General features: G+C 43.5%; 1 protein-coding gene across 16 annotated transcripts in view; it reads right to left on the bottom strand.

The window, feature by feature from the left end:
* The window catches only part of Nrf1 (nuclear respiratory factor 1), a 105,300-nt gene extending 87,469 nt beyond the window's left edge, over window positions 1–17,831 (bottom strand). For 15 of the 16 annotated variants that reach the window (XM_087657197.1, XM_087657210.1, XM_087657200.1 and 12 more), the window contains exon 1: window positions 17,706–17,831. The gene's annotated coding sequence lies outside the window, so the exon portion shown is untranslated. The remainder of the gene's footprint in view (window positions 1–17,705) is intronic. The other variant, NM_001100708.1, reaches the window with a different exon arrangement.
* Between the last annotated feature and the right edge of the window lie 1,656 nt (window positions 17,832–19,487).

The following is a 19,487-nucleotide window of genomic DNA, read 5'->3' as shown; positions in this document are numbered from 1 at the left end:
GAGTTAAACTCAAGGACCTTTGGAAGAGCACTCAGTGCTCTTAACTGCTGAGCCATCTCTCCAGCTCCACAATCCACAGTTCTTTGGTGCTGCATGTATGTGTACCCATGAACTGACAGGTGAGGACAGGAGAGACTGGTCTACCCATTAAGGAGCCAGGCAGCTTTGGCACTACAGCCATCAGTGAGAAACCATCCCACCCCACGCCAGGAGCCTCCTCCTCTCTCCTCCAGGTGGTGCCAACCAGCAGATAAAGTTTTAACCAAAAGGTGCACCAGAGGAATTAATACAAAGGCACTGCCCTGAAGGAGATCCTAATATAGGCCAGTAACTTGCTTTCCATAGTGACCTTAAGTTGCCAAGATAAAAGTATAGCGCAGTACATAGGACACCTGTTTGACAACACAGAAATATCTGTACTGCTTCATTTTAATGGTTTCCCATAAAAACAAATAAACACCTTAAGATAGTCAGGCATGGGATTGGAGAGATGGCTCAATGGTTAAGAGCACTGGCTGTTCTTCCAGAGGTCCTGAGTTCAACTCCCAGCAACCACATGGCAGCTCACAGCCATCTATAATGAGATCTGGTGCCCTCTTCTGGTGTGTCTGAAGACAGCTACCGTGTACTCACATACATGAAATAAATACAAATCTTAAAAAAAAAAAAAGATAGGCACGTGGGTCATGCCCTTAATGTCGGCACTCAGAAGACAGATCTCCAGGACAGCCAAGACTCCATAGTAAGAGCCTGTCTATTAAAAAATAAAACCAAGGGGTTGGGGATTTAGCTCAGTGATAGAGCGCTTGCCTAGGAAGCGCAAGGCCCTGGGTTCCGTCCTCAGCTCCCGGAAAAAAAAAAAAAAAAAACCAACAAAAAAAACTTAGTATATTTAAAGAAAGGGTCCAAATAATCTGCTAGAAAGACCGTATAAAAATGTCGAGCTGTTGCATTTATCGCTAGTGTACCTATTATGGTGAGTAAGTGCAGGCACTTACTTACGCACACGCTAGCACAGAAAACTTTTAGGAGCTGGTTCTCTCCTTCTGCCTGGTGTCTCACTGTCTCAGCCATGCTGCTGCATACTCCAGGCTAGACTGCCACAAGCTTCCAGAGGATTCTCTCTCTCTCTCTTTTTTTTAAAGATTTATTTATTTGATGTACATATGAGTACACTGTCGCTGTCTTCAGATACACCAGAAGAGGGCATCGGAAGAGGGCTCTGGAAGAGCAGTCGGGTGCTCTTAACCACTGAGCCATCTCTCCAGCCCCCAGGGGATTCTCTTATCTCTACCTACATCTCACCATAAAAGTGCTGGGATGACAGATGTATATCATCATATCTGGCTTTTTAGGTGGGTTCTGGGGATTGAACTCAGGTCAGACTAATGTGGCAAATGGTTTTACCCACTGAGCTGACTCCCAGCCCTAACGCAAAATTTTAAAAAGAAGCTAAGCAATATCACCCAAGTGCCTAGACGCTGCTGTACGGTGCCTCTATAATGACACTCTGCCAGTATCTGTACACTTACTAGTCATGTCTTGTTTGGGATATTCTCCTTTCCTTTACCTTTTCAACTAAAACTAGATTACAGCTTTATGTGACTATTTCCCAATCCTTCTAATCCATAAAACCAGGTGCCTTTTGTATTAAAATGTACAAAATGAAAACACACACACACACACACGCATGAAATAGGGAAGCACAGGAAAATAAAGTTACCTTAGGCTGGCAGATTTACAAATCTTCATCACCTTGTGGACTGGGGATGTTGCTCCGTGTTTAAGGCCCCAGTACTGTCAAAGCACTTTTCCTTTAGGAGTTTTAATTGGCCATCACAGCTTCTGCCTGTAGTCTTTGGACCTGAGGCTTAAGCAGGAGGCTCGCCAAGAGTTTGAGGTTGGCTATATAGTGAATTCCATGCTAGCCAGGGCTACATACTTAAGGAGGGGTGGGGGAAGAAAATGGAAGGACAGGAAATGAGGGGATGAGGGAAGGTAGGAAGGAAAAGAAAGGAAAAAGACAAGGCCTCAGTAGCCTTAAGCCAAGGGTGGTCTTGAATTCCTCCTGCCTCCACCTCCCAGTGCTGAGATTACATAGCCATGCCCAGCTATTTCTTGCACACTCACGCAAACACGCATGCAAACATTTTCTCTCTCATTTTGTGTCGTCGTGTATATGTGTGTTGATGTGTTCTAAGTTTGGACATGTGTCACAGTGTCCACGAGGAGGTCATAGGATAACATTAGGGATTGGCTCTCTCCTTTCACGAGGGGACCTAGGGACAATCCAGCTTAGACTATCAGGCTTGCACGGCAAGTGCTTTCACCCACTGGTCATCTTACTACAACTACTATTTTATAATATAAGATTCTTTTCATTATAAAACAGGAAGGTTTAGTTTTCATTTTTAACTTAAGTCAAGGTTTAAGTTAGGGTTTAACTTACTGATCCTCAACATGTAGCAATGATGTACAATCAACATAGGACAAAACACAAGGTTAAATAGCCCTACAAAAAAAGTCAGCAAAACTAGCTGGGTGGAGGTGCTGCACACCTTTAATCCTAGCAAAGGGAGGCAGAGGCAGGCAGATCTCCGAGTTCAAGGTCAGCCTGGTCTACAGAGCAAGTTCCGGGACAGTCAGCATGGCACAGAGAAACCCTGTCTCAAGAAACAAAAACCAAACAAAACAAATGATAGGGCCTGGAGAGATGGCTCAGCAGTTAGGAACACTGGCTATTCTTCTAGATGATCTGGGTTCAATTCCCAGCACCCACATGGTAGCTCAGAATTGTCTGTAACTCTCCAGGTGATCTGATATCATCACCCATACATGCAGGCAAATCACCAACAAACATAAAGTAAAAATAAATAAATATTAAAAATAAAACAAGGGCTGGAGAGATGGCTCAGTGGTTAAGAGCACTGACCGCTCTTCCCGAGGGCCTGAGTTCAAATCCCAGCAACCACATGGTGGCTCACAACCATCTGTAATGGGATCTGATGCTCTCTTCTGGTGTGTCTAAAGATAGCTACAGGGTACTTATATAGAATAAATAAATAAATCTTTTAAAAAATAAATAAATAAAACAAAACCAACGTTAGCAAAATTAGTTTAAAGGCAAAAGATAAAATTTAGGTCAAGTGTAGTGGTGTGCATTTTAATCCTGGCATTTAGGAGACTCCTGTTTTGAAAGGTCTTCTACTCAATTTTTACTTTATTTCTGTGAGGATGAAATAACACTTATCCCCTGTAATCACTCTTTGTTATAATTGATCTTGTAGGTTAACACAGAGTAATGAGTTGGTTTCATAGAGGCATCTTCACACATACTATACTTTGTTCTAATTCCCTTCCCCCAGCTCCCACTTTCAAGAGCTTTTTTCAATGTGAAGACTGAACCCAGGGCCTGCAATACCAAGGTAAGCACTCTATCACTGAATTACAGCCCTATCCTCTTTTTCAAGAACCAGCCTTAAAAATCCAAATATAAAGATATAAAACAATGTTCCCTAAAAGCAATTCCCCCCAACCACAATAATGAAAATATGGAGGGAGACTGGGAGGGGTGAGTTGTTTAGAAATCTAGGAGCAGCAGCATGTCCTAATTTATCAGGAAAAATAAAAAATGGCACATTCACATGTCACTTCCTGTGGTCCTTTAGCAAAAGACTAACAGATCCGCATCATAATGACCTACTGAAATTTAATTGGTGTTGACAAGTCCAGCAAGTCCGGCTCTGCATCTTCTCTAGCTTCACAGACCTAGTCATATCCCCAACCAGGTGAAGAAGAAAAGCCTCATTCTGTAGCAGCCATGTTTCCTTATCTCCCACTGCTGTTCTGCCCTCAGCTCTCTAGTCCATCATTCCCCAGGAGCTTTGCCCGAACACCTTCCCCTTTCAGTACCATCTCCCCATCCCCCAACAACTGAGGGCCGAACCTGGGATCCTGTGCTTGCTAGGCAAGAGCCCTACCAGAGCTAAGTCCCCGACCCCTTTTCAGTCTTGACTATGTGTCCATTTATGTAACTTATTATTTTATGTCTTATAATAAGCTTATCATATGTGACCCTAATGCCAAAAGATATTTGCTAATTGAGTAAACAACCATATTGTATTTTCTGCTTATCAACTTTATGACTGCCCCCCCTCCCCCAAAAAGCAAATAAGCCATTCTGCTCAGCTTTCTGAAGAAGTGCCTCCTCACTGCCTCTGGCAGGTCCTTCACCAAGGATCCAGAAGGCAGCTCTGTCATTTTAAGACAACAGTCCCCAGACCTTCAATGGAAACAAAGGGAGAGGGAGATGCCGGTAACATTACTATGAACCCGTGCTACCAGTGATTCTCAACCTGTGCATTTAGTAACAACAAAATGATACAGCTCAGGTTGTCCTTGGACTTCTAATCCTCCTACCATAGCTGCCACAGGATACAAAGGCAAGGTTGTGCTACCATATCCAGCTTATATGTGTTATAAACAGAGTAAATAAAGCTCTAAAATATCTAAAATTAGAAAATAGGTCAATGGGGGCCAGAGAGATGGCCCAGTGGTTAAAAGCACTGACTGCTCTTCCAGAGATCCTGAGGTCAAATCCCAGCAACTAAATAGTGGCTCACAACCATCTGTAATGAGATCTGATACCCTCTGCTGGTGTGTCTGAAGACAGCTACAGTGTACTTATATATAAAATAAATAAATTAATTAAAAGAAAATAGGTGAATGGGATAGGTATAAAATACTGTATATTCAATGTAAGGGGTGGGGGAGGGGGTAACTTCCTTGGGTTTGGAGTGTCCTATTAGGTATCCCTGACTAGCTTTAAACTCACTACACAGATCCAGTCTGCTTCAAACTTCCATCAGCCCTCCTGTTTCTCCCTCCTAGTGCTGGAATCACAGGCATGCATTACCATGCCCTGCTTAATGTATTGTTTAAGCTAAAAGTGATAAGAGCCAGAGTTTTTTAAAAGTTGCAGTAAATACATATTGAAGAAATTCCTTTCCTAAGTTTAACCTATTCAGGGCTGGAGAGATGGCTCAGTGGTTAAGAGCACTGACTGCTCTTCCAGAGGTCCTGAGTTCAATTCCCAGCAACCACATGGTGGCTCACAGCCATCTGTAATGAGATCCGATGTCCTCTTCTGGTGTGTGAGGACAGCTACAGTGCACTCACATACATAAAATAAATAAGTCTACAAAACAAAAAACAATAAATAAATAAATAAATAAATGAATGAATGAATGAATGAATGAATGGGCTGGAGAGATGGCTCAGTGGTTAAGAGCACTGACTGGTCTTCCAGAGGTCATGAGTTCAATTCCCAGCAACAACATGGTGGCTCACAACCATCTGTAATGAGATCTGGTGCCCTCTTCTGGCCTGCAGTCACATATGCAGACAGAATGCTGTACATAAAATAAACAAATAAATCTTAAAAAAAAAAAAAAGTTTAACCTATTCAATGATCTCCAGTAAGGCACAAAATTACCAATGACTAACCCAGAGCAACTAGTCTCCAGTTTCACAAATGCTACTCATGGTTAAGTGCTTTACAGTACACTTAAAAAATCCTTTAGGCTGTATTTTTACTGAGCCTCTTTTTGGTCTGTTGTTTAACTGCGTGTGGTATTTTGTGTATTAATATGATAAACAGATTGGAATACAGGAATAATAAAAGTCTCCCATATCATCTAGGTGTGTAGTCAGGAAATGTCTAAAAGCAAAATTAAGGATACATTTATTAGTTTGTTCCTGTCTTCAAAAGATGCAACAGCCTGATCTACACAGTGAGTTCTGGGACAACCAGGACTACAGAAAGAGACCCTGCCAATGAATGAATAAATAAAGAAAAATGGTGGGTAGATGGGTAGATGGATGAACAGATAGGTAAGTGGGGTGCGACTATAGGTAAAAATTACTTTAGGTACTAATTACATTAGCTAACTAGTTATTTACCTAGAATTTGCTTATATTTTGTACAAAGAAAGAAACCAGTCAGGTGTGGCACATGCCTTTAACCCAGCACTTGAGACACCGAAGCATGCGAATGTCTGTGAGTTTAAGGCCAGCCTACAGAGGGAGTTCCAGAACAGCCAGGACTACTTAGACCTTGTCCTACAAACATCCAGTCTACTACAAGGGTTAAAACAGGTTAGTTTACATTACTGAAGAGGATTCTCTACATAAAACCTTTAAGAAAGGTGGCTCTGAGAGAGACCAGTCACTCTTTATCTAAAAGCCAAAGATAGAACACAATTCATTGAGGGAGAACATGAATTATATAGATTTTTGCCAAAATAGTCTTGTACTTTAGTATTTAAACTCTCCAAAGAGATAATGCTTTTTTGGAAGGGGAAAGATGACTCTTTAGCACTACTGTGTTATAGTTGCTGCTACAAATATTTAATTTACTCAATGGGAGTAACTTGAAAGATCTCAAGGTAAAAGGCTAGTAAACAACAAAATGCAACTATATTCCTGTTAGAAACCACCCTGAAATCGGGCTCTTTGCTAGGGAACTTTGCCTAGGTGGACAGCATAAGATAGTATATAAGGGAAACTGAGGTTAGCAGGAGTTTGCTTTTGTTTCACTGACTTCCCCAAGGAAGACCTTGCACCCTTATTCCAAGTCACCCTTACCTCACCCACTAGGAAAAACAAACAGCACTGAATAGAATACATATCTGAGGAGAAAATGTTTAAGCTTTATTCTATTAAAGTACTTGGAACTGTCTCATTAAAAATATTTTAGGAGGGCTGGAGAGATGGCTCAGCGGTTAAGAGCACTGACTGCTCTTCCAGAGGTCATGAGTTCAATTCCCAGCAACCACATGGTGGCTCACAACCATCTGTAAAGAGATCCGATGCCCTCTTCTGGTGTATCTGAAGACAGCTACAGTGTACTTATATATAATAAATGAATAAATCTTTTTTTTTTTTTTTTCGGAGCTGGGGAATCAAACCCAGGGCCTTGCGCTTGCTAGGCAAGCGCTCTACCACTGAGCTAAATCCCCAACCCATGAATAAATCTTTAAAAAAAAATATTTTAGGAAACCAGGTACAGTGACACCTTTCATCCTGGCATTCAGGAGGCAGATGAGTTCAAGAGTGATGGTGGTGGGCATTATCAGAGCAAAGAAATAAACTGGTGACATCAAATATACGGAATATGGTCTAGGGTTTGTATGTACTGAATTAGTCGATATCAAATTCAGTGTGATGGGAACTGTGAATGTACGTATATTTAGGAAAGGACCTAAAGCCAAATCTATTGAGCTGGGGAGATTACTATAAAGATCTGATTACCAAAGTCTGAGGTCTTGAGCTAGACCCTTGGCAAATGTGATGGAAAGATGTTTCTTGTTGTCCCTACACATGAATGTGGCAGACAAAATCCCAGCCCCCCAACACATACAAATAAATGTAATTAAGGAAATTAAAATACATTAAAATGTTCTTCACATGAATACATAATGTATGTACTTTACATTCAGTAGTTATTAATATAACAGACTCAGAATTCATTTCAGAAGTACTTTTATTTAGAAGAAATTTATAAAGCCAAAAATCAGAGGCAAAACTTCAACAGTCACTAAATTAGCAATACATTAGATCATTTCTTACTTAGATTTAGAACCAAAAGCACACTGTAAGCCAAGACAGTGTTCAGAGGTGGTGCACCTAAGCAAACCCTGGTTGATTCTTTGATATGTAGGCTCTTTTATATGGAAAATTGATCACTAAACCTTTTACTTCATACCTAAAGGGAGAGGGGAAGAAGAGGGAAGGAAGAAGGAGCAAGACCTAAAGAACAGACAAGATGTGTTTCTTCTATCTGGATCCTTGTTGTAGATTAGCGTATACAACAGTCCACTTCACAGCAATATGCATGACCTGTTAAAACAAGGGAAGGAAGCCAGGCACAGGAAGATACCACTACTATTCAGGAGGCAGTGTGGTTACTGGAGGGAGAGTAGTGACAAAAAGGACACACAAAGGTTTGTTTACAGGTACAAAAAAATACAATTAGGATTAAGTTCTCATGTTCTACAACATGGTACAGCAGCCATAACAGGCAGCAAAATAGATGTTAAAGGTTTACAACACAAAGAGATGTTTGCATGCTGAATGTGCTAACAACTCTAATGAGATACTACGCACTGTTTGCATTTAAATCAATACAACAACATCCCGGAGTAAGTATAATTGTGTGAAATCTAAAAGCAATTAACACAAACTAATCACAAGCTGTATACCATAAACTTTATCTGTTAAAGACTACCCAATATTTCCTTATCCATTATTGCTGTATTTACCAACATTTCTGCAGGACAGCCTATAAACAATGCCAACCGGTATTATTTGTAAACATGGCAATCAGAAGTGTAAAGATTAAGGGTAAGGGTATGGGTTACTGGTAGACGACTTGTCTAGCAAGGACAATATTCTGGGTTCAACTTCCCAGCACTACAAAATGAATGAATAAAATGAATTTATAGGAATTACCACTCAGAAACTAGAAAGTGATGAAAAACTTTCTCCTAATCTAATTTCAAAGGCCAAAGATTTGAGTAAGAAACTAAAAATGATCGGTTATCTAAAATCTCAGAATGAGGGCTGGAGAGATGGCCCAGTGGTTAGGAGCACTGACTGCTCCTTCCAGAGGTCCAGTTCAAATCCCAGCAACCACAGATGGTGGCTCACAACCATCTGTAATGAGATCTGAAGTCCTCTTCTGGTGTGTCTGAAGACTGCTAGTGTACTTATATATAATAAAGAGATCTTTTTTAAAAAATTTCAGAATGAACTACTCTGGGAAGCAAGCGGTTTTGTTTTGTTTTTCAAAATGACTTTTTTTTTTTTAGACAGGGCCTCTCTATGTAGCCCTGGATAGATATCCTGGAAGTCACTAGGTAGGACATGCTGGCCCCGGGAACCTACAGAAATTCGCCTGCCTCTGCCTCTTCAGTACCAGGATTAAAAGTATGCCACCACACACAAGCTTGGAATGTTTCTTTCTAAGAAATGTTTGAATGCTTAACTTCATTCGTGACTTTATAAATGTGAACACTAGGCACTGTGTTACCATTAAACTGTCTGGAATATCAACATATTCTATTCTACAGGCATGTCCCAAAGGCGCTAACAAAACAGAATAGTGTTTTTATTTCACAATCACACAAATTAGGTAAGAAGAGCAAATATCTTGCCACATTATCTCTAAGATGAAACAATTATATACTGTAGAAAATCTCTAAACTATAAGCAATTCTTGTTGAGTGGTAGTGGGCACACACCTTTAATCCCAGCTCTTGAGGTGGCAGAGGCAGGTGGATCTCTCAGTTTTATGAGGCCCGCCTGGGCTCCAGTGAGTTTCAGGACAGTCAACGCTACCGAGAGAAATCCCTCTTGAAAAACAAACAAAAAGTAAATAAAATGAAAAGAAAGTGATTTTTAACTTTTTTTAAAAGTTTTTTTATTGGATATATTTCTTTATTTACATTTCAAATGTTACTCCCTTTCCCAGTTTCCTGTCCATAAGCCCCCTATCTCTCACACCCGAATAAGGGTGTTCCCCCCAATCCACCCCCCTTACCCCCCCCCACATTCCCCTACACTGGGGGTCCAACCTTGGCAGGATCAAGGGCTTCTCCTTCCACTGTTGCCCAACATGGCCATCCTCTGCTACATATGCAGTTGGAGCCATGGGTCAATCCATGTAGTCTTTGGATAGTGGTTTAGTGCCAAAGATTTATTTCTTTATTATATATAAGTACACTATAGCTGTCTTCAGACACACCAGAAGGGGGCATCAGATCCTATTACAGATGGTTGTGAGTCACCATGTGGTTGCTGGGAATTGAGCTCAGGACCTCTGGAAGAGCAGTCAGTGTGCTCTCCAGCCTAGTTTTTAACTTAGAATCATTTTTTCTCTGAACACAGTCTATGAGCCAATTTTTCTTTGAAAATCTATTTTTCCTTTACAGTAATAGTCCTGACGCTACCAGAGCCTACTGTATCTATTGGGCACGAACAGTCTGACACTAGTCTGAGTCCTGAAGAATAAAAATCCGATCGAATTGGGCAGTTTGTGCCTTGCTCTGTTCCAGTTTTCCCTCCACCCCCCACTAAGTGTTCCCCTCCATCTCTAAGAGGGGTCTCATGGGGGTTGGGGATTTAGCTCAGTGGTAGAGCGCTTGCCTAGGAAGTGCAAGGCCCTGGGTTCGGTCCCCAGCTCCGGGGGGAAAAAAAAAAAAACCTAAAAAAAAAAAAAACCCTAAAAAAAAAAAAAAAAAGAGGGGTCTCATGGCAAAGCTCAGTTAAGACACCCACTCAAAATCCCTCTCTGGAACTTATTTCAGCCAGTAACCAACACAGCCACCATTGGATTTCACCAGTAACATTACTGAAAAGACCCTTGCCTCTTGAGGTCAAGAGTCCCAAAGAATCTTGGAAAGTGAGACTGGGTCCTTCCCCAGAAATATCACATAGGCACATACAATTTTGTCTGTAATTTCAAGACTCAAGAGTCAGAGTTATAATACAGCCCCAAACTCCAGAACTAAAACTTAATTTAGCATAAGTCTTCAAAGCTCAAGATGAATTCACGCTTTAAGAGATCCAGGGCAAAATAACACATACATATAGAAGACTTTGTCTCCTACAATTTTTGTTACTTTATTGAGTGGAGTAAGGGGCATGCAGGTGTCATGATATGTATGAATGTGCATGCACATAGGTCAGAGAACAACTGGTGTATCAGCTCCATCCTTCCACCACGTGGGTCCTAGGACTTGAACTCAGGGTGCCAGCTTGAACATAAGTGCCTTTACTTCTGAACCATCTTGCCAACTCCACTTTCTACTTCTGAAATGCCAAATCATGCATGCTCTTATCCCAATGTATTCTCCGTAGGACTTCACATGGCTAAGCTCATGACACCTCTTCTGACCTCTGGGGGCATTCGTGTAGATGTGGAGCACACAAACTCACACATGCACATACATATTTTTAAAAATATTTTTTTCTTCACTCTTGATTGTACATCTCACAATTCTCTATGACATTAGTTGATGAGTGAAAATCAACTCTTCCATTCCCAAATCTCCTTGAGTTACAATCAATTCCCACAGAACTCAAACTATCTGGGTTCTTTCTCCAACGCTGTTCTCTACCTTAAGGGCATTATAGCCAATGGTCACACAAATCACATAATGCCCAGCATCTGTCTCCTCTGACAGTACACTCCAATAGCCTCTCACATTTTTTTTTAATGTTTTTTTTTCGCCTCTCACATTTCTAATCCAATGTTCGTATGTCAATCCTTTAGAAACCAGTGAGTGCTAGGGATGTTTCTGTGCTTGACCAACACTCAGCACCACCAGTACAAAGTTACAGACAGAAAGCTAGATCTCTTGAATGCCTCAGCCCCCAGAGTCCTACAGAATAAAACCTATGCTTCACTTATGAGTGCCAATTACCAACTTCCCAAACTTCCCCAAACACATTTCCAAGTGCAAACTTCATCTTCCACTCTTCAAGTAAAATCAACTTGCTACTTCTCAAGGTGCACAACTGTTGGCCTCCCTCCTGCCTATCAGTCCTTCTCAGACTCTTAATACACATAATCCTCCCTAGTTTGTTTTCCCTTTGCCATGGTCCCTCCCAAAACTAATTCCTCCCTGTTCCCACATCATTTTCTTTACCCTTTTTAATTTTCTACAAGTTATGCAAGAGTCAAACTGCTCTTTCCCCTCCAATATAAGGCCCAAGTTTTGTGACTCTGTACCTTGTATGGGCCTAGAAAACTGTCTTTAATGTCTGACAATGGCAAAACTTTTTTTTTTATTTATTCCATGTATGGGAGTACACAGTCGCTGACTTCAAACACCAGAAGAGGGCATCAGATCCCATTACAGATGGTTGTGAGCCACCATGTGGTTGCTGGGAATTGAACTCAGGACCTCTGGAAGAGCAGGCAGTGCTCTTAACTGCTGAGCCATCTCTCCAGCCCGGCAAAACTCTTAAAGTGGGGACACACTCACTCCACAAGCTTAAATTCTCAATGGAAGATATGGCCTCACCTACCTTTAAACATAAAACAAGAGGGGTTGGGGATTTAGCTCAGTGGTAGAGCACTTGCCTAGCATGCGCAAGGCCCTGGGGTCAGTCCCCAGCTCTGGGGGGGGGGGGGGGGGGGACATAAAACAAGAATTCAGTTCTGTGTTTCTTGCTCCTCATTTCTAGTCTACTGCTTAAATAGCTTTAAGCAATGTTTCATAGAGACATTTCCTCACTTCCTCTGTTCTCCGTAGGTTAGCTGCCAGCCTAACCACATTAGCATTCAGGAGCAGTAGCAGCAGCACTCACTTAAGTTCTAAAAAGCTTACAATGCCAACAGTAAAATGTAGGCTCCTCTAAAAATGGTCTTAACACAGATGCATACAAAGCTCACTCTTCGAAGGCATGCTGGAAGAGGTTCAGTATAGTTTATCCAACAGGCACTGCTTAAAAAGATGTCAAGACAACATCTACTTAGATTATTAGCCAGACTTTTCACATCTGAAAAAAGGACATCAACTAACTTAAAAAAAATTATTTACCTGCTAAGCCATCTTGTTGACCCAAGCCTGAACTATATACTTTACCTATACACTAAGCAATACAATTTCCACTGGAAGCTGAGATCCCAAACAGATGGCCCACACGAAGAATAGCTCCTCTAACTTCAGGGATTAATGTAACCATACATATAGATGCCTACGAATACTAGCTCTGGCCTTGGGAACTCCAAGGTTATGTGATGCTTGTGGCAGGCGAAGGCTTACGCCAAAACCCCGAACCAGGCAACAGACTATGTGTCTAGGTGTCAGGAGACCCGTCCCTCAGGGTGATCTAGGACCATGAGGAGTGTGCAATACAGACTTGTCTTAAGAGATAGCATGCAGCAAGCCAACCACATGGAACTTGGTTTGTTTTTTAATGTGTTTGAGTATCTCCCAAAAGTTATACATTTAGTTTTTCTCCAGTTTAAAAGTGGTTTAATGTCTGTAAGTGTGAACACATTAGGACAGCTAAGGCCTAAAGGCCACATGATGAAGCCCCTGAAGTTTTGCTAAGTACACTGAGGAGACAGACATTAGCCTAATTCTGAACTGTATAGGGCGGAGGGTATAATCCAAGATACACATGATCCATTTACTTTTCTTGTGGAGTTGAAAATTCACTTTCTCAGTGAATTTCACCATATGACATTAAATAACCTCAAAGCATTCTTATTGCTACAAGATTCAAAGTTTCCAACAGTTTAGTATAGTTTGTGGTCTGCAAATGGCTATAATTGGTTTGTTTCAATTTTTACTGTTTCTCTTCCAGTCTGTTCACTTTAGAATGATGATGAATAAGTATTAACAAAGAACTAAGATGTAGCTCAATTGTTTAAAGTGCTTGCTTACCCATGCAAGAAAGTACATGCCTTTAATCCCAGCATCTGGAAGGGGGTAGCATAAGATTTAGAAGTTCAATGTCAACCTCAACTACAAGTTCTAGGCCAACCTGGGATACATTAATTCTTAAAGTATCAAAAGAAAGGCCAGAGAGATGGCTCAGCAGTTACAATCTCTGTCTGCTGTTCCAGAGGTCCTGAGTTCAATTCCCAGCAACCACATGGTGGCTCACAACCATCTACATATACTGGAACCTGATGCCCTAACCTGGCATGCAGGAAGGTTAGGTGTACATATAACACTCATATATCAAAACAGAATAGTTTTAGGGGCTGGAGATGGCTTAGTGGTTAAGAACACTGTGGGGCTGGGGATTTAGCTCAGTGGTAGAGCGCTTACCTAGGAGGCGCAAGGCCCTGGGTTCGGTCCCCAGCTGGGGGGGGGGGGGAGAGAAAAAAAAAACCACTGACTGTTCTTCCAGAGGACCCAGGTTCAAATCCCAGCACCCACAAGGCAGCTCACAACTGCCTGCTACCTGGAATCTGACACCCTCACAAGGACATACATGCAGGCAAAACACCAATGCACATTTTTAAAAAATCAAAACAAACAAAACCAGGCTAGAGAGATGGCTCAGTCATTAAGAGCACTGGCTGCTCTTCCAAAGAACCACAACTCACTTCCCAGCACATTACTCCTCTTGGGTAGATCAGGAGCACCTGTAACTTCAGCTCCAGGGATGATGCCTCTGTTGGACTCCAGAAGACCCAACTGGTTCTCAGTATTCACATGTCTTCACACACTACAATGATCAAAACTCCAACTCCAGAGGATGTGATACCCTCTTCTGGCTTTCACCAGCACTGGAGCAAGAAGTGCAAACATATATGCAGGCCAGACACTCATAAGAAAGAAATGATGACACATAACACACCAGAAAAATCACTAGACTCCTAAACAACCTACTTCTATTACTTCTTCCTCTTTGCTAGAGATTGAACCAAGTGCCTTCCTCAAGTTAAGCACACACTCCACCACTGATTTCTACCAAGCCCCAAACAATGTGTTTCTAAAAGAAACTTATAAGCACATGCCTCTTCAACTGCTATTTTACTAAGGGATGGTAGAAGACTGTATGTGATAAGCTTGGGCTTATGTTCTAATAAAACCATGAAAGTACAAACAACTAATATTGTGACAGAACATTTCCTTAAATGCCTTTCAGAAGACAACAGGCTGGTGTGAGACTGAGCTTTCAAAGTATAAACATGCACACATACAGACATGTAAATGTATATATAATGAGCATCATCGGTTACAAATACCTAAAGTAAAATGTCATTTTTGGAGAGATGGGATTGGGGGGGGGGGGGATAATAGAGAGAGAGAGCAGTCATTTGTGAAACTCAACAGCACACAAGAGTTCCCCCTCAACCTCTGAGTTTGAGTAGGTGAGCAAGTGTGCTTCAGTGTGGAGCTCTGAGCTTGTCTAGGAACCCGACAGAAGTTGGCAGGTGAACTTCCTGGAGAGTGCGGTTCTCAAGACTGACACTAATCTCCCCCACCTCCTCCTAAATGAAAATAAACCAACAAGCCTTTTTATGCTGATTTTTGTGTCCTGAAACAGAACCCAACTTGAATAATTGTTCATTGTCACTGTTTTTCCAACATTTACTCAATGTCTTACTGCAAATAAAAAGGTATAAAAATGTCAGCCAGGCATGGTGGTACACACCTTTAGTCCCAGCACTCTTGAGGCTGAGGTGGGCAGATCTTTGAGGCCAGCCTGATCTACACAGAAAGTTTCAGGCCAACGACGGTTACATAGTACTCAGAAAAAAAAAAAAAAAGACATAAAACTGTAATTCTAAACCACAAGAATCTTAATCTTCCCTTAAAAAGTGCATGCCTTTTTTTGTTATTTTCCATAAACTGCTTTGTACAGACAAGCCAGGTCTGATTAACAATACAGTACTCCAGCAAAGACAATTCACAATTTTAATCACTCTAGGTTGGCCTTCACCTCCCTAACTAAATTAGCAACGGGTGTGTAATTATGCCTTAATAAAACAGAAAACCCACAACCTTAGGTCCCACTGAAATATGTATGAATGTCGAGGTAAACCTGAAATCCCTTCTATAATCCTTCTATAATTCCAGTATTTTTGTGAAAACACCTAATTTGAGTTGGCTGGTTTTGGTTAAATGAGAATATAAACCACTAGTAGACAAAAAGTCATCTTCCCTTCTGTTGAGTTTGAGAGTATAATGAAATCAAGACTTTAAATAAAGTGGACTAAAAGACTATCGTTTTATTTCGGTGTGGGTTAGATCCCCAATTGAAAACAACAGTCTAACTCCTATCAGACAAACAAACAACAAAAGGCTGCCAATGTATTTTCAGCAGCAAATAGTCTGCATGTCCAATGCCCTGGGTTAGACCCCAGCAAAGCACCAAAAAATAAAGAGGAAGGGTAACACCTTCCCAAAAATCTACACTCAATGAACTGCAGTAAGTCTGCACCCAAATTAAGTCAATACATCATATTACATGTGATGATCATACATTTACTTTTGTATTCATAATTAACCGTATTTTTACTACTTTATAGGGTAGCTTGTCAAAAACTTTAAGACAATGTTAGGGAGTCAGGACACAACTGAATAATAATAATAAAAAAAACTCCTGGGTTCGGTCCCCAGCTCCGAAAAAAAGAACCAAAAAAAAAAAAAAAAAAAAAAACCCAAAAAACAAAAAAAAAAACCAAAAAAACAAAAAAAACTAAAAAAAAAAGTTCCTCCAATGTTTCTCCTACCCCTCTTCCCCAGGTGAGGAACAATCCAATAACTTACTGTTCAAGACTAAAGAAAAAAGCATTTAAGACTGCTTTTTTTTAAGTCTGATGAAGACTGGGAAAAGGACCACTCCCCCAAGGACAAAAGCTGTACCCATTCTCGTTCAGAGCACTGTCCCAACTGACAGGTTCACTCCCACCAACTTTCTCCCAATAAATGGAGTTTAAACGCTGACTAAAATGTGAATTGTGCTCTGCCTACTTAAAGAATTCGGCCCAACTGATACCAACTCTAACATAAGCAATTAGTACAAGATATTTTAATGGTTGGGAAGATGGGATGACCTGTTAACAGCTCCTCCAACTGGTCAGAGCAGATATCCTTTGAAGCTCTAACAACATTAATATGCTTAACAATTTCAAGTTCTGGTGGACAGTCAGATGCACCAAACAAAGTTTGGGGCCAGCAGCAACGACACAACAGGTGAGAAACAGTGGACATCACTACAGAACATGCAATGGCAAACCCATGAATCCACGAAAGCCTGAGGATATGGGAAAGAATCAAGCACAAGACCATCCCAGACTCCCTGTTTTAACCCAGGCAAAGGCTCCGATCCTTCCGAAGGGTGCGCCACCTCCCCCTCCTGTACCCCGGGGACCACCATGCCAGTCCCGAGACAGAACCCAGGCCCCTCGGTGGGTATCTCCGCCGTAGAGGAAAACACAATGTCGCTCCTTATTTCTGCGTACAAAAGGACTTTGCGCCCTCCTCCTCGAACTGCCGCCTAGGCGCCTCCTCACAACTTGCAAGAAGGTGGGCAGCGCGCCATATTCAGCGCCCCCCAGTCCACCTGGGTAACCATCCCACGCCACCCCGGCGGGAGGGAAGCTTCGGAGGTCGCCGGCCGAACCACCAGCCTCCTCTCCCGCCAGAGACAGCCACTCCCGCGCCCCGCCCGGCCGCGCCGCGCCACCGGCGGGCCAGAGCCGGGAAGAGCCGAGGGGGCGAGCGCCGAGCCGCCGCTCCGGTCCCGCGCAGCCCACCCACCTCCCACTCCCGGGCCGGGCGCGCTCTCCCGGGCCGCCCGCTCCCGAGCCCGTGGGGAAGGCCAGGCCCGGGGTTCCACGGCGCGGAGGAGGCCGCGGCCGGGAGAACCCGAGGCGGTAGGGGAGGCCGGAACCCCGGGGCTCTTGGGAGGGCAGCCGCCTCCCTCCCGAGCCCGCCAGGACGCCTGGGGCCTAGTGCGGCCTGCGCATCCTCGAGGTGGCGGTTTGGCTGGGCCGGGCCCGGGTCCCCCGCCCCAGGCAGGCCGAATCCGGCGGGGGCCCAGGCCCCGAGCCGGGGGCGGCAGGGTGCCGGCTGCGGGGCGGGCCGGCCGGCCGGCGGGCGGGCGGGCGGCGTGTTGCGGCTGCGCCGGGGCTGAAATAGCTGGAGATTGCGCGGTAGGGCACTCACCTCAGAGCGGCTGCGCTACCGTGGGCCTGCGCCGTGGAGACTGCGACCGCGCCGGCTCCTCGCAGCCTCCTGCCACCAGCGGCAATGGCGAGCGCTGCCGCCTCTGCCGCCGCCGCCGCCGCCGAGGAGGGGGAGGGGAAGGAGGAGGCACGCACGCGACGCACGGCTCAGCTTCCCCGCCCGGAGACCGCCATGATGGCGAGGCCGGCGAGCTCTGCGGCCCCAGGGAGGGGGCTTTCAGCAGCCCTCTCGCAGCCCCCGGCAGCTTCGTCGGCCTCTGGTGCCGCTCTGCAGCGCTGGCTGGGGCCGGAACCAGGAGGGTAACTGGATGAGCAAATTGAGGACGCGGCGGCGAAGTAGATCATGCCGCCCAAAATGGTTGCTAGTCCGAAGGGGCCCTCCGCTCGGTGCCGAGCGCGGGGAAGTGGGACCTCCGCTCCAAAGGGCTTCTCCCGCAGTTTCCTCGGCACGGCTTGCGTCGTCACCTCGACCCCACTCTGGAATGAGTTTTGCTTCTCTATCTCAAAGCCCTAACCAGATCTTTAAACGGGAAAGTTTTATACAAAGCAATATGGTAATTTATTCTCTTGTTCGTTAGACCAACATTTCTAAGGAGCCCTTTTCCATACTGGATGCTGTTGTGGGTGCTCCGAAGTGCACCTGTTAGCAAACCAAAAAATAAAAAATAAGTTTAATAAAAAATTAAGTTCTTCCCCTTGCTTTCTTGGGGCGTACATGAAGCAATAGAGTGTCCTAGCTGTATGCCTAATAAGTGAGTAGACGGTGAGAAAATAAGAGGTTAGAGACAAGGGGTAGTTTAGGTTGCTTTTGTTATGTCATCAGGAAGCACCATGAGAACCGCTGATTGCCAGCTCCAACTGAAACCTAGAATCTTAACGTGTTAACTTACTCCGAGAACCTGCATTTTTAACACTTCCTGGAGATTTAATGCACACTAGATAATTTTAAAATGCCGCACATGGTGTCAGAAAACAGCTTAGCAAATAAACAATTTTTTTTTTTTGGTTCTTTTTTTCGGAGCTGGGGACCGAACCCAGGGCCTTGAGCTTCCTAGGTAAGCGCTCTACCACTGAGCTAAATCCCCAGCCCCGCAAATAAACAATTTTTAATTGCATGCCTTTTGTTTTATGTATAACCCCCCTTACACGCGCGCACACACACACACACACACACACACACACACACACACACACACAGGGTTTCTCCGTTTAGATGAGGCTGTCCCGGAACTCACTCTGTAGACCAAGCTGGCCTTGAACCCAGAGATCATCTGCCTCTGCCTCCCAAGCACTAGAAAGAATTAAAGGCCAGGGGCACCACTGCCCAGCTTAACTGGATGCCTTTTTCCCTTAATGTTTTCTAAACTGATGTCACTGACACCACCCATCCCTGAAGGAATGTCTACTCTTTCCTCTTTGCCTCAGTTTTACATACTCAACGATTGCGATTTTTTTATTTTTTTTTAGAGACAGGTCTCAACTATGCAACCCTAGATGCCTAGATGGCCTGAAACTCACCATAGAGACCAGACTGGCCTCTAACTCAGAGATTTTTATCCTGCCCTTGACTTCCAAGTTCTGAGATTAGAGAAGATGTGTACCCTGTGCCTGGCCATCCAATGAAAGCGTCGTTGCCCATCTTTCTTACTCTGGTCCGGGTTGCTTTCTTAGGCAGATGCTGCACTTAGACTCTTCCCACCCTCCCAGCCACTGGACTTGCTCTCTCTAGTCCCTTCTTCACACTTCAGCTTGAATTTTTTTT

This window comes from Rattus norvegicus, chromosome 4 (genome assembly GCF_021556685.1).
Source record: "Rattus norvegicus strain SHRSP/BbbUtx chromosome 4, alternate assembly SHRSP_T2T, whole genome shotgun sequence".
Lineage (NCBI taxonomy): Eukaryota > Metazoa > Chordata > Mammalia > Rodentia > Muridae > Rattus > Rattus norvegicus.
Note: the sequence above shows the minus strand (reverse complement) of the source record. Positions and strands in the feature narration are given on the sequence as shown.